The 13706-nt window shown below is 47.7% G+C and overlaps 1 protein-coding gene and 1 long non-coding RNA gene across 3 annotated transcripts in view; one reads left to right on the forward strand and one right to left on the reverse strand.

Annotated features, from left to right (window-relative positions):
• Positions 1 to 13706, forward strand: part of LOC113459253 (uncharacterized) — a 338631-nt gene that overhangs the window by 288700 nt on the left and 36225 nt on the right. For both annotated transcript variants that reach the window (XR_012579357.1, XR_012579356.1), the window contains exon 10: positions 2170 to 2331. This is a non-coding gene — a long non-coding RNA (uncharacterized LOC113459253). The remainder of the gene's footprint in view (positions 1 to 2169; positions 2332 to 13706) is intronic.
• The window catches only part of BMP2 (bone morphogenetic protein 2), a 107664-nt gene that overhangs the window by 24881 nt on the left and 69077 nt on the right, over positions 1 to 13706 (reverse strand). The window lies entirely within an intron of this gene.

Here is a 13706-nt window from a genome sequence, read left to right on the forward strand (position 1 = left end):
GGCAGGCCCAGCTGTCCTCCCTCGCAGCTCCCAGGGCAGTGCTGGGCAGGCAGCATTGCCCAGGAGGAGGAAAACAACACCTCCTGATGCTGTCATCTCTGCTAATGTCCCCAGAGCAAACCCAGAGAGCAGTAAATAAACAAAGACCCCCTCTGCCTGCCCCTCAGCCCGATGATGAATTTGGGTTACTGTACACGGCGCTGCTCGGCCGTGCGGGGCTCTGGGAATCCATTAGTAGGGCAAGGGTGAGTGACTTCTGACTTCAGCGACCCTTAAAGTTAATCCAGCATTGTAGGGGCAGAATTAAATGTGATGAGCTCAGAAAGTGTGATAAAACCAGATTTAAGTGCACAGCTGGACAGCAACCTATAAAGGCAGAATTTAAAACCGTAATAAAAACTTTGTAATCTAATTACGACGGCAGAGTTAAAGGTGAGGTATTTGCAGCATGATTCACATGCACCATGGCTAACCTCTGACATCTTGAATATATTATGTGGTTTCTTCACTACAGGCGTAATTTTTGAGTTACTCTCTCACACTACATGGTTCCCTGTGTTTTATTCTCAGGCACTGTCTCTGGAGGTTGCAGGGCTGGGCAAAACCCTCTGCCTTCCTGTGCTTCTGCCTCCAGGGGTCTCTGGGCTGCTCCTCCCCACGCTCTGGGCAGCTGGGCAGGGGCTGCAGCAGGTGCACAACACCTCCAAAATATTGCAGCTGCTGGGAGAGTTTGAGGAGAAATTGCAGCAAGAGTGGCCATGTCTGGAGCTGGTTTTAGCCTAGCTAGACTGAATACCAGGGGAGGGAGGATGCAAAGGAAGTTAGAGCTTGGATGCAGGATACAGTCCCAAGCAGTGTCGCTGCCATCCTGTCTTCCTTGCAATTGGCACCCAATTAACACCACCACTGATAGCAGCCACGTCTCTGATTTCAGTGTTGGCTTGTCCAAACACCGGAGGGAGGGAAAAAACCAACCTGTGAGCCCTGCCTGGCTGCTCTGGACTGCTGCCAGTGACTGACAGAGCCTGCTTTGCCCATCTGGTGCAGAGGGCTCTCAGCAGGGTGGGCACTGCCAAGTGAGACAACAGCCTCAGATCCAAGTCTGGCATCTGCCAGCAGATGGGTTTGGTGCTACACTGGAGCACAGGTCTGTTCCCTGGCTCTCTTTGAGCACTGCCCAGCATCCCAAGAGCCCTTCATGTGTGGGCAGGTGTAGTGGTGAGATTCAAACACATTTGCTCAAGTTGGCAACAGCTCTGCAGTAACACCTGAAGGGGTCTCACTTTCTTCAGCCAGCCTATGTCAAGACAGAAGTTTCAAATTAGAAATCTACCCCATGTGATAATTCTGATTGTTTTTCTGTATCCCAAATACCAATTCAAAAATGGAGCAAAAATGTCAGAAGAAAATCTTTCTATACTAAAGGAGGTCTACGCATTGGGGGTTTTCTTAAGCTAAAATTACTTGGTGGCATTTCTGAAATCAAGTTTCATTCTTTTTGAATTTAGCTGAAAAGCATTCTTTTAAGTCTGATTGGCACAAGCTATATGCCTACAGCATAATGCTGAGGACAGCCTTGTCTGTAGAATCAGCATCCCAAAATAAACTTCAGCTCCCTCAAGGCAGTGTGAACCCAGCTGATCAATCTCCACAAATGTTGTTCTTAAACTGATGAAATATTTCCCATGTTTATGAAACCAAACTGAAACAGATCTGTTGCTTAGGTTTTCCCAGTGAGTAATCCAGTAGTGTTTTTCCTCAAGGAAATTAATATTTTTTCACGGTACTGTGTTTCAGAACATGTCTCTCTTTTTCCCCTTTTAAGAAGCTCAGGGGGGAAGAGCAGAGCCCTCAAGGACCCCCTGTGAAGGATTCAGGGTGATGCTCTCCCAAAGGAGGAGGGGGTTGTGTGAGCCATTGGCTAAAATAGGTGATTGATGTCAGCAGTGAAAGAGGAGTGGGGTGCTCTCTTGGAAAAGGAACTGCTCAAAATTCCAAGTACACCTTACCTTTGTGATCAGGGGCCTATCTCAGTGTTGATATTTAAGAGACAGAGACCTGCTTTTTGCTTTAGAGAGGAAAGGATGTTATGTGCATTACTGAGTTGCCATATACACGTCTGCTCTTCCTTAGACAACTTTATTCCAAACTCTCCTTCTCTCCCTACAGCTGTGCAACAACTACACCAGGAGAGAACCCTGCAGGGGACAAAACAGCTTCTAAAATGTGATTGGGGACTACCAGGAAACACCACAACAAATGCCCCAAACACAGGAAGGAGCCCAGCAGCTGCAGGAAGGCAGCATGAGGATCAACAGAGACACATGCCAGGTACAAAGAGGGTGAGATCCCAGAGCCCAGGCCAGCAGCCACACAGCCAGCCCTGCTCTGGTGGGGTTAGAAATCCCATCCTGGATGGCAGCTCCAGCTCCCTGCACAGGGAGAGAATAAGGGAGCATTTAACACCCTCAGTCTGCAAGACACAGACAGGAGGTGGTAAATACCTTGATAAGGAAACTGGAGTGAAAATACCAGCTTTAGGCAATCCAGATTTTATCAGGGAAGTATGCAGGAATGAGTAACTGCCTGACATGCAGATGTGCCTCTGCACAGTGCCAGCAGCCTGCCAGTCCCCACATCTGGCCTCAGGCAACACGCTCCCATTTCCAAACCCATGTGATTTGGGGGTATGCTGCGGAGGAATTTTTGTGTGGGGTTCTCACTTGGGCAATGGCAGTGCCCAGAATGAATCCACAGCTCCATGCCTGGAAGATTATCTACACTCAGCACTGGAGACTTGTTTTCCTGCTGTAAGAAGCAGCTTGGCATGTAAGCAAAGGCTGTGGCTCTGCTTAGCAATGACATGCATGTCACAGCATGGGAATCCATGTGTGCTGGTTGAAAACAAGATCCTGGAATCCAAGGGCTCAGCAAAGTCATAAAAATTACTCCTGAATATTGCTCAGTGAATGGATGGTGTCTTGTGGACTGTGGCTGTCACTGTGGGCCCAAGAGAAGACTTGTGCCCAGTCCCATAATTGTCTCTGCAATGTGAGTCACAAATTTGGTGGGAACAGATGGAAACTGAAGTGCTGTGAACTGGCACAACACAAATTCACACTTGAGGAGATTTGGGGATGGTGGGGAAAGAACCCCAGGGAAGTTGTAACCATACCAAGCCTGTCAGAGTTCAAGGAGTGTCTGGATGATGCTTGCAGTTGTATGGTTTCATTTTAAATAGTCCTGTGAGGAGGTGGGACTTGGACTCAATGCACTTTATGGGCCCTGCCCAACATAGGATATTCTGTGTTCTGATACAGCCAGCTTGAGTAATTGTTGCCTGGTCTCTTACTGTAGCCCTCAACTCCAATGCATGACAAAGGACCTGAGTGTTGGCTGTTCTCCCTCAGACTGCAGATCTCTAGGGAACCCATTGCCTGGGCTGTCATCAACCAAGGTGGAAATGTCTGTTCAGAGAGCCTGTCCTTGCCTGGCAGTGCTTTTCAGGGGTCTTACAGGCTTTTGGATCTTGTTGTTTGGTGTCAGCACTGATTCTTGATCAGGTTTTCAATAGAAGAGAAGGCACAACCAGCCCATTAGTTGATGGGAAGGGGAGGGTAGGAAGAGCTTGGCAGCTCAAAGGGATGTGCTGGAAACCTGAACAAGGAGAGAGGAGAGCCTTGCTGAAATGGTGAGGGGTTGGGCCAGCACACACCACTGTGCCACACCAGGGGATTGGCTGCCAGAGGGGCACAGGCTGTCTCCTTGGGGTGGTGCTTAGTGGGGCTAATGACAACCATAAGTAGGAAAATATGGATGCTATTGGAGAAGGAGGCCCAGGAATGGATAAAGAATAAATTGGCTGTGCTGTGTACAGAGAGGGCCAAACAGATGTTGGGCCTGATCCAGAGCCCATTGAGTTAGTGGAAAGGCTCCCTTTGGTTTCATTGGACGCTGCCTCAGACCCATTCCAGCTTCACAGGAAGCAGTGGAGACCAAGAGCAATAACTCGTGGTGGCTGGAGCGCTGTGAGCTGCAGAGGTGTGGCCAGGAGGGTTCATGCTGAAAACAGATGGGTCTGACAGACCAGTCCCCTTGGGCTGGGTCACCCCTCTGCTGCTCCCACACCCGGCCACGAGCAGCCTCACGTGGGTTTGGTCCTCTGGCCAGCACTTCGGCATAATTCTGAGCAGAGCTGGACTTTCTGCCTTCTGGTGCACCCTCCTACCAAAGCAGGTTCCTGAGTGATCTCGTGGTGGCCCAGGATTTAGAAACCAGTGATTTGAGCCATCCACAGAGAAGGAGGAAAGGAGGTCTGCTGAAAACTGTTGACCAGGGAGGAATTTTGTTGTGGACCAGCAAAAAAAATAATGTAAAGCAGGTGTTTCTGCAATTGTGAGGCATTTGTAAAGCCAGTGTGTCCAACAAGTCTCCCACTCACATTCTGGTCCACGTGACATGGCAAGGTCTGACACAGAGGACCGCAAATAGAAAACATCTCTCTGTACTAGTTGGCGTGCACCAGGGCCTCCCTCCCCTCTGCTCTCTGCTTTTCTGTTTATTTAGGTGTGTGTCTTTGTTTCTGTTTTTACATTTAGCATGAGTGGAGAGGAAGTGGGATTTTGTAGGGCTTAGGAGGCTGGAGCTCACCACACTTTGGAGCATGGGCCTTTGTTCGTCCTCACCCTGCAGGTGCGAGTGTTCGCAGGCCAGAGCCTCACTGGTATGAGCTGTCCTGGGCTCCAGGAGAGCTCCCTCCTCTGAGCCAGCCCATCTGAGCAGGCCTGTGGTGTGCAGAGGTGCAGGCATAGGCCATGCTGAGGCCAAGCTGCTCTCATGGTCAGGAGTGGGAACTGGAAGCTGAGTAGAATCCTTTATCTCCAGGTGATGGTACCAGGAGGAATGGATCAACCATGGCATGCAAAGATACCTCAACAAACAGCAGGTGCTGTTTTGTGCAGGGTTGGGAATTTACTGGAAATGTAATTTGGGGAATACTTCAGTGTAGTTGAATTTAGGCCAGCTTGGAGAGGGGCAAGGAAGAAAGTTTTAAGGGTAAGTGCAGGGCTCTTTTCAGGACTCCCTTCCCCTCTGCAGCTATTTCCCTGCCCACACATGTATGCACAGCACCAGGACCAACCATGGCTTGGGCTGAGCTGTATTTTAGGTACTTAACAGGTTTCAATCATGACCCTGCAACACCCAATCTCCAAAACAGAACCTCTTGCTCTTATTGACAGTAGTGCATTTCTAGCCCTTTTTAAAAAGAAGCTGATTCCGAGAGAAGCCACTGAACTTCCTAAGTGAAGTAAGGTCAGTTTAGGGCTGGATGAATTGCCTGGCAGGAAGGTTGTGTGGAAGTTTGGCTATCCCACCATAGCACAGCAGAAGGAGAACGCCCCAGCCCTGACTTCCAGTCCTCTTTTTAACCATGCTGGCTTGTTTACATTTGGGTGGTAGATGGGTGGAGCCATTACTCCAGTTTTTTGGTTTATATCTGTCCATTTGGATGTCAATATAAACTGATGTAATTAATAATCGTGGCCGCTATTGGAAATGATTAGTCTGCTCATTTTCCATAAATATTGGCTGGCTGGCTTCACCTGGCAGAGGCTGGGAATTGTCATGGCAGAGATGAAAGCCCAGAGAATATGGGGATTCGTAACTCCATGAGAGCGGTGGTGTTTTCCAGTCTAACAAGACTGTTGGATTTATTCATAAGCAGGGTGCTGGAATGGGATTCGGGGAGGAATAGAGAAAGTGGTGGTATTTCAAAGCAAGTTCTGGTTTAATCAGAAAGTGAATTTCTCATTAAAATAAGCCCCAAACTAATGGGGGAACTTCTAAATGTCGGGGAAAAGTTGAAAAGTATCCAGGCTTTCTAATTAAGTAGCACTTCCCATTCCTACATCTCCAGCATGGCAGCCTTTGCTCTTGCACACCGAGTAGCTCCAGTGGGCAGAACCACATGTAAAATATAGCCGTGTTTGAACTTCAGGGCTGTTTATTCTACAAATGGGCTCCAATTCCAAATAACACTGATGCCAACCAGGTTTTTTCTCCCCAGGATTCAGGCATACAACACACTTTCCACTTTTGGATCTCATCATTCCATAACTCCAGAAATTGCAATATAAACCTTGGCTACTATGCACACTTCAACTTGAAAACACAGCAGTGATCTGGGATTTTAATTCAAGCAACTTTGAGAGTGGATTAGAAATAGGATCCAGATGCATCTCTAATAGTGAAAAGAAAAATTAGCAGAACATTGGAGCTGAAATGAACTCTGTCTCTCTTTCAGCTTTTTTTCCTCCCTTTTGCTTTGTAAGAGGAATTGCATAGACCTAAAGCACCATAATTAAATTGTCGTTTGTTCCTTGCCTTGGTAGAAGCTCTGCCCAGCTGAGCACATCTCAATTTCCACCCTGGGTATTTACCTACAGCACGGGGCTGGGAGTGGGGGGCAGTTTCTTACTTGTTTTAAGAAATGAGGAATCAGAGGCATGCAGAGCCTGTCTGGTAGAGTCTTCAGCGAGCGAGTTGCCAGGCTCTGCAGGTTATACATCATTAGCACACAGAGTGTCCAGGAGAGCCCAAAGCTTGTGCAGGTGTGCTGGCAAAGCTCTCACCACTTCCCTCCCTCCCTCCTCCCTCTCTGCCGCACTTGCAGCAAGCTGATACTTGAAACCCGATGTGGCAAAATCACAGAGAGCTCCTCTTGAGGCTGTCAGCTCCCAGCTCACCCAGCAGACGTGACGGTGAGAGGGCGCGTGGAGCCTGGAAGGGACTCGCTGGAAAAACAAAACCAGCGAGTCAAAAGCTTAGTGTGTTTTTCCATGAGTGTATGAAAAAAGTGTGAGTGTTTTTTTAAGCACTTTCAGATATTAGAAGTTTAGTGAATACAGAGACAGCTTCCTTTTTTTTCCCCCTCTTTTTTCCCCTGCCCTTGAACTTTCAGCATGATTATAGGGAATACATCCCAGGCTGTTTTCAATGACCCATTCACGTGGTGGGATTCTTTCAGCTTTTCCCAAAAGAGAGTGAGCTTCACTTGACCTCTGATCTGGCATTAGCTGCCATTATTTGTGCATCCTACTCAGATAATCAATAAAAGTGGATGGCATCTGAAAATAATTATACACACAGCTCTTCTCCAGCTTCCAAGATGAAGACAGAAGCTGGGAAAGGAGCCTTTGCATATTCAGCACTTGTTAAAAGAATGAAATATAGCGCTGTGTGTTATTGTTGTATCCCAAACTGCAGCAGTTTCTTTTGACATTGCATAGCACTCTGGCCACATGCACCTGAACACAAAGCTCATCAGCTTTCCCATCCTTTCTGACTTTGCTGGAAAAGTTGTGCTGTCTGCTTGTGTGCATGCCAAAGGGCAGGAACTCCTGTTGGAAGAAGGATCTGGCTTCCTTCAGGGTCGGTGCCCTCTTTTTTTTTAAGGGGCACCAACACAGCTGCAGTCTTACAGCCAAATGTCCTGGCCCCAGGCCAGCGTGTGGTGACAAGTGGGTGGCCTGTGCAAGGCATGGTGTCTCTCTGTACCAGGGGATGAGCTCTTCTGGCCAAAATCCATGTTCAGCCCCCCAGCTAAAATGGCTCTGTCTCTACATGGCTCATGGCAAAGTCACCTTGAGATGTCGTCATCATCATCACCTTGGCCTGTTGTCACCTCAAGCTGTCACTGCCTACTGAAGAACCTGATTCAGGTTCTCCATCACCCAAGAGAGTCCTCCCAGCCAGGAAAGTAGTGAGTCATGTTGTATTAGAAGATATTTAATGTCTATTTTAGTAGGTTTGCAGCCTCAGCCTCCCTTCAGGCAGTGGCCAAGATGAACCATTGCTGTGAACATGAACATTCCCACTGCAGCCTCCCTGAGCAGCAGCAGCACTGGATGCCAACATGGGGCATCTGAGCTGAGCAGGTGGAAGGAAAAGGAGAAGCACAGATTTTGCCAGGACAGGCTGTAACTGCAGGGTAAGGCTGTGTCCTTTTCCCCTGCAGCCCTGGAGAAGCTTTGTGTAGCACTGTCACAGTGGGGAACTAGATCCTGGCTGGGGTCCTGTTAAGTTTAATGGTCTTTCCATAGAGCCTGTTCATGGTCTCTGTTAAAGACAGGAGGAGAGGTGGGGTGGAGCAAGGATCTGTCCCAGTGTGGCTGTTCCCACATGTTTCATTTAGACCTTTCTCTCCTGATCTGCAGAAGGAATGCCATGGCTATACAGCCTGGAAAATCCTGACCACTGGGGACATCCGGGGTCTGGCAGCTGCCTCCCCGGAAGGAGCTGAGGACATCAGGCAAGCAGCTGCTCCCAGCGGGTTTCCCAGGGCTGTTTCTGGTATCTGGACAGCAGCAATTACAGGGGAGCAATTATTTTTGGCCATTACTCTGGGATCTCTGCTATCTCCTAATCTAGGCAGCAAGCAGAAGTGTTTGCTGATGGGCTGCTCCATTGTCCATCCCAGCTTTTCTCCATGGTGGTACATTGTTTGTGGTGCTGTCTAAATCCTCCTGCCAGCCCCAACAATACCTCGCACAACCCTGGCATGTCAGGAGCTTCCAGGCTGGAAGAAACCCACCCCGCTCAGCCTGGCTGTGTTTGTGGCAAAGTGTTTGTGCAGTGATTAACTCCTGCACGGACACAGACAGCCACAAATCTCCAGGTTGTCTCACAGCCTTTTCATTCAATTAAGTCTGTTGACTTAGTCTCATTTTGAGCAGTAACTGGATTTAGATAAGGCAGTGGAAGGCAAAACATCAATTGTGTGATTCCTGGCCCAGCCGGTATGTTGATCCGAAGGGAATGTTTGTGCGGGCGATAACGGAGGCAGTGCTGTGATTAGGACAAAGTCATTTGTGCAAAGACTTCCACAGAGTAAAAATGCTCTCGGTTAAGTGCAAGCACTGCCCTGAGGAAGCAGAGGGAGCTGCCTGCTTCCACAAACTCCCCTCTGCCTCACTCGGTGCATCTGCTGTGAGCGCACAGTGATGGAGAGGTCCCGGTCAGTCTGAAAGGGGAATCATGGTGGGGTCAGAACTGGAAGATCCCACTGGGTGAATGGGCTGTGCTGGAGCCCAGCTCCCAGAGCCATAACTGCTGCAAGGTTCTACAGGGATGTAACCATTTGGGATCCAGCCAGTTGCTCTTTGTCAGAAACAGACCAAAGTTATTCTGGGATAATTCTCCCCACAACTGTAAGGTAGGAGTTCACAGGCAGCTCCCTAGGTGCTTGATTTGCCCAACATCCCTGGGAAGGGGAGATGCAGGTGACACAGCCTCAGCACCCACTGCTTCGAATGCAGGTGGTCCAGGTGGAAGGACCCCCTGTATACAATAACTGCTGTCCCACTGTATAAGCAAGAGGTAAGAAAGCTCTCCTATTTGCAGACAAACATTTTTGTGATGCACTCCTGTGTCTGCTACTGCTTTCAGGCTGTAATCAGAAAATATGTCAGGGAGACATCCATTGTTATATGTTTGTCAAAAGCACATTTCTATGCATGGCTTTTTTGGTCACTTTGTTTTCTGGGGAGCTGTTAAGCTAATGGGAAGCATAGGGCATTCCTGACATCCTGCAAATCTTCAGCAAGGGCCACAGAGAAGTGCAGAAAAAGACAGTGAGAAGACATTCCTTCCCATCTTAACTGAGGATAAGGTATGCCATTGGAACATGGCAAATGACCACTGACTTTCTTGTTTTCTCATGCTGGAGAGGATTTCTTCCTTTGATTCTCATTTGTGTCCTTCTGTGGCATAAAATCCATGTTGTAAAGAGATTGTTCTAGCTGGCTGGACTGAGAACTGGGCACTGAGAACTCCTGGTGGCCATTGCAAGTGAACAACAGATGTTTGGTGGTCCACAGACAGTGGGCTGTGTGCACCCTCACTGAACCTGTTCCTTTGAACAGCATGGCTCACACTGCAAGAACAGGGGAATGTGTTACTTGGGAAAAAAATGATTTTTTTTCCATTCCTCCCACCTGCTCACTTTCCTTTTGGGCCATGCAGCACTTCTCATAGAGGTGATGCTGGCAGCAATGTAAAGCCAGTGGTTTAGAGAGAAATTCTGTGCCATGGGGCAGTGATGCTTCACATCCTTATTCCTGTGTGTTGTGGTGCCCTCAGACACTCAGTGCTCCCATCAGTGACTCGGCCCATGGAGTGCTCATGGCTCCCTTGCAGCAGGACACTGCAGGGGTGGTGCAGGGACCCCAGGCACCGTGGACTCTGTGCCCAGCACATGGCTCTGCCCTGGCACAGCGTGCAGCTCCTGGACTGTGTGTACACACACACAAACACTTAATTGTTGGCAACTTAACATATATTAAACATCTTCTGGTAACGATGAAAGATGGCATCCTCCCAGTTTTGCATGAGCTAATCGGCCCTTTGTGTGAAAGTGTAGGTGGGGACTCTTCTAACAATACAGAGTTGGTTAGCTCATCATCTTGGCTTTAGGGGCATTCTGATGTGCCCATCCTGCTTTCAGAGCCATGAATAATCCCGCTTTGCTGCTGTGAAAAAAAAAGAGTGAGTGTAGTTTCAGGCTTGGTGCTCAAGCCTGTTTCTCAGTCCAGGGGATGAACAGGGATTCACCTGTTATTCACTGGTATCACTCTTGGCTTCAGTCTTCAGCAGAAATACTGCTCTTGGTATCAGAAATGATACCTATCAGCATAATTGCTATTTTTCAGCCATCAGTTGGAATAACACCCTTGAGGATTAGGCAAGCATGATTCACTATCAAAATGAGAGGACCATCCACAGAAGTCTGTGCTGCTCACAGTTCACTTAAACTTCTTTAACTGTCTGGATGGTGGAGTAGTAGGTTAAACCAACAAAACAGGCTGGAAGGCTTTGGAAGGAAGATTGGTCTTAAATGTCCTTAAATGTTCATGAACACACTTCAGAAATAACCTGAGGTGAAAAAAAGGAAGTGCATAATAAAAATACACATAAGGAATCAGGTCAAGGTCCTGGCACTATGCCAGGGGAGCTGGTAGGGGACAAGCTCCAGTCTAAGTCTACCATGTGATGCTGTGACCAGACAGATGCTTGGTGTTGGAAGGGAGCACCCTGTGTGTGGAGGTCATCGTGGTGCTGGAGAGGCCCAGGCTCAGACCCACACTCCAGACTTCAAATAAAGATGTAAACTTCAGAGGAAGTCTGGAGCAGGGCAACAGGACTGATAAGAGGTTTCACAAAACACCACCTGTAAGGAATTATTCTTTAAATTGGATTTGTTTAGTCTAGAAAAGACTGAGGACAGCTGTGAGAGGCTTCACTTGAAAAGACAGTAGCTGAAAGGGGTCTGGTAAACGAGTGCAGTGGTCATAGGTCTATTTGCATGGGGGAGGACAAGAGCAGGTGAGAATTTAGGAAAGCTATTGCCTTAAAGAGCTGGTCATGCAGAGATCTCCATCTCTGGGAGTTTCTAAGAGTTTAAACTGATATGTCCCATGAGTGGCATAGGCACAGAATGACATAGAAGGGTTTCCCCACACCTACATGATTTGTTTAAATCCTTTCTGTGGGATTTGTTGTTTTCTTGGCAGTAGTAGAAGGAATGTTGGACTCAAGTTTGGTTGCTGACATGGAAAACATGCTGAGAGGTGGGTATGTTTGCACAGAAAATGTTGATAAGACAGGAAAAATGATATCGTCATCAGAAACAACAGCCAAAAGTTTTAGAAGTTCTGCTTCAAAGAAGTATATTTAAGGAAAACTGCTCCTGTGGCAAAACATCTTTCATTAAACAAAAGATTTAGCTGGAAAAATTTGACATGAGCTCTGCAGATCAGCAGCCCAGCACAATCCCCAGATATCTAAGTGTAGTTGCTGATCCTAGAAATGGTTCTTTTTGCCATTTGGGATTAAGCAGAGATAACACAACCCCTCTGCTTGCAATGGGAAGGTGAGGACAGAGATTTTCAGGGCAGCCAGAGAGGAGCTTCACCTGTGAAAAAGGCCATGGAAGAGTAAGGATTGAGAAAGACAGTGCAAGAAGTGCCAGGTTAGGAGGGCAGTGGTATCTCTCAGAGAGCTGAGGAAAGATTGTGGTTCAGGGAAGAGAGACAGAAACCCAGCGCTCAGCAACTGCTGGTTCTCACACAGCCTGCACTTCTGTGTGCTCAGCCCAGGAAACTGCTGAGTGGGATGTGAAGCTGCCATATGTTGCTGCAGATGCTCCAAGTGTGTGTGCTCCCCTTACGGGATTTATGCTTTATACCCAGTTTTGAAATTGAGTCAAACTGTTCCAGAGCTCCAGGAGGAAACTCCTGAGAATTTACAGACCTGAGATGCTGTGATAATGGATAGCAATTTTACTTTCCCCTTATTGAGGGTAGACAGAGGGGAGTGCAACAGGAGATCCACACCAAAGACAAGGTAGACACCTCTGCCTGGCTGTCAGATTTCACACCAGCAAATTGGAAGAAAATTAAAAATTGAAAGTCAGATCTGGTCCTTACTCTGGGAATGCAAAGAGGCCTGAAAGGCTCCTACATAGATATTTGTGCCTGGCGTAAAACCACCACAGAAACTCCTGGTTTCACTGGTTTTGCCGTGCCTTTAGTAGGAATATGTCAACTGAATATATGAAGGAATGAGATGTTATTGTTAGGATAGTCTTGAGTTGGTGTAACTTCCCTTAAGAGGAGGGTGCAGTGTTCAGCTCTGCCCACTGCAGCTCAACAGCTGCCCTCCCAAACATGCCAGGCTGCAGGCTCACACCTTAAATCAACAGTCCTGCAGGTGTGGGAGACAGCGGAGCTTCAGTTCTTGCAAGTGGTGGGCTTTATTCCTCTAAAGCAGATTTTCCTGCAAAGCCCCAGGGAGATTTGTATCCTGAGATACCATCCCTCTGTCAGGCATGGAGGATGAGCTGCCACCACCATCATTGCTCTTAGCTTTAATTTCCAGCACAAAGAGTCCCAATCCCCTCTGGAGTGGAGGCACTGTGAGACAGACACGTTGCCTCTTAATGCAAAGCTAACTGTGTTTACTCTATTACTCAGTTCCCAATTACAACCCTTATCTCACAGGAGCTTGGGATGGCTCTATAGTTGCAGAAACTTCATGGTAAAAGGGGCATTTTTTAAATACAGTGTTTTCCAGAAAGACTATCTTTAAAATATAGTGCAGTTGAAATCCTCTGCTTCCTTTAATTCTATTTTCAGGTTGGGTTTTTTTCGAATTAGGTTTAGCAACATGCATGAGATGTTTGATTAAAGGGACAAGGCTTGGGTTTTCTGTGTCTGTACAGAAATAGCTGTTCCCTGGGTGGGCCAGGTGAAGCTGAGCAGAATTATTGTCCCTTGACTTCCCCAGCCTTCTGGGTGGAGGAGGCAGGGATGGGACTGGCTGCCTGCAGGAAAGTCTGGCCAAAGGCACTGGGCCACATCCTTTGTGGAGGTAAATCAACATTGTCTGGGTGGTGCTTCTGGAACCATGACTATTTCCATCAGGAGGATCAGGCCTTTTCCATATGGTGAGGAAGTGGTAAAGATCACAAAGGGGCAATAATTGCGAGAATCTATGGGGTTTTCCTATATAGGTCTAAAGAATGAAAGTATGGCTCTTTCCCTTTAAGAGGACTTGCTGAGCCGATATGACAACGAGCACAAATGCCCAGAGGAAGAGCAGTGTTGGTGTGAAGACACAGCCCCAAAAGGCAAAATGTCTGGATTTTA

Source organism: Zonotrichia albicollis, chromosome 3, assembly GCF_047830755.1.
Source record: "Zonotrichia albicollis isolate bZonAlb1 chromosome 3, bZonAlb1.hap1, whole genome shotgun sequence".
Lineage (NCBI taxonomy): Eukaryota > Metazoa > Chordata > Aves > Passeriformes > Passerellidae > Zonotrichia > Zonotrichia albicollis.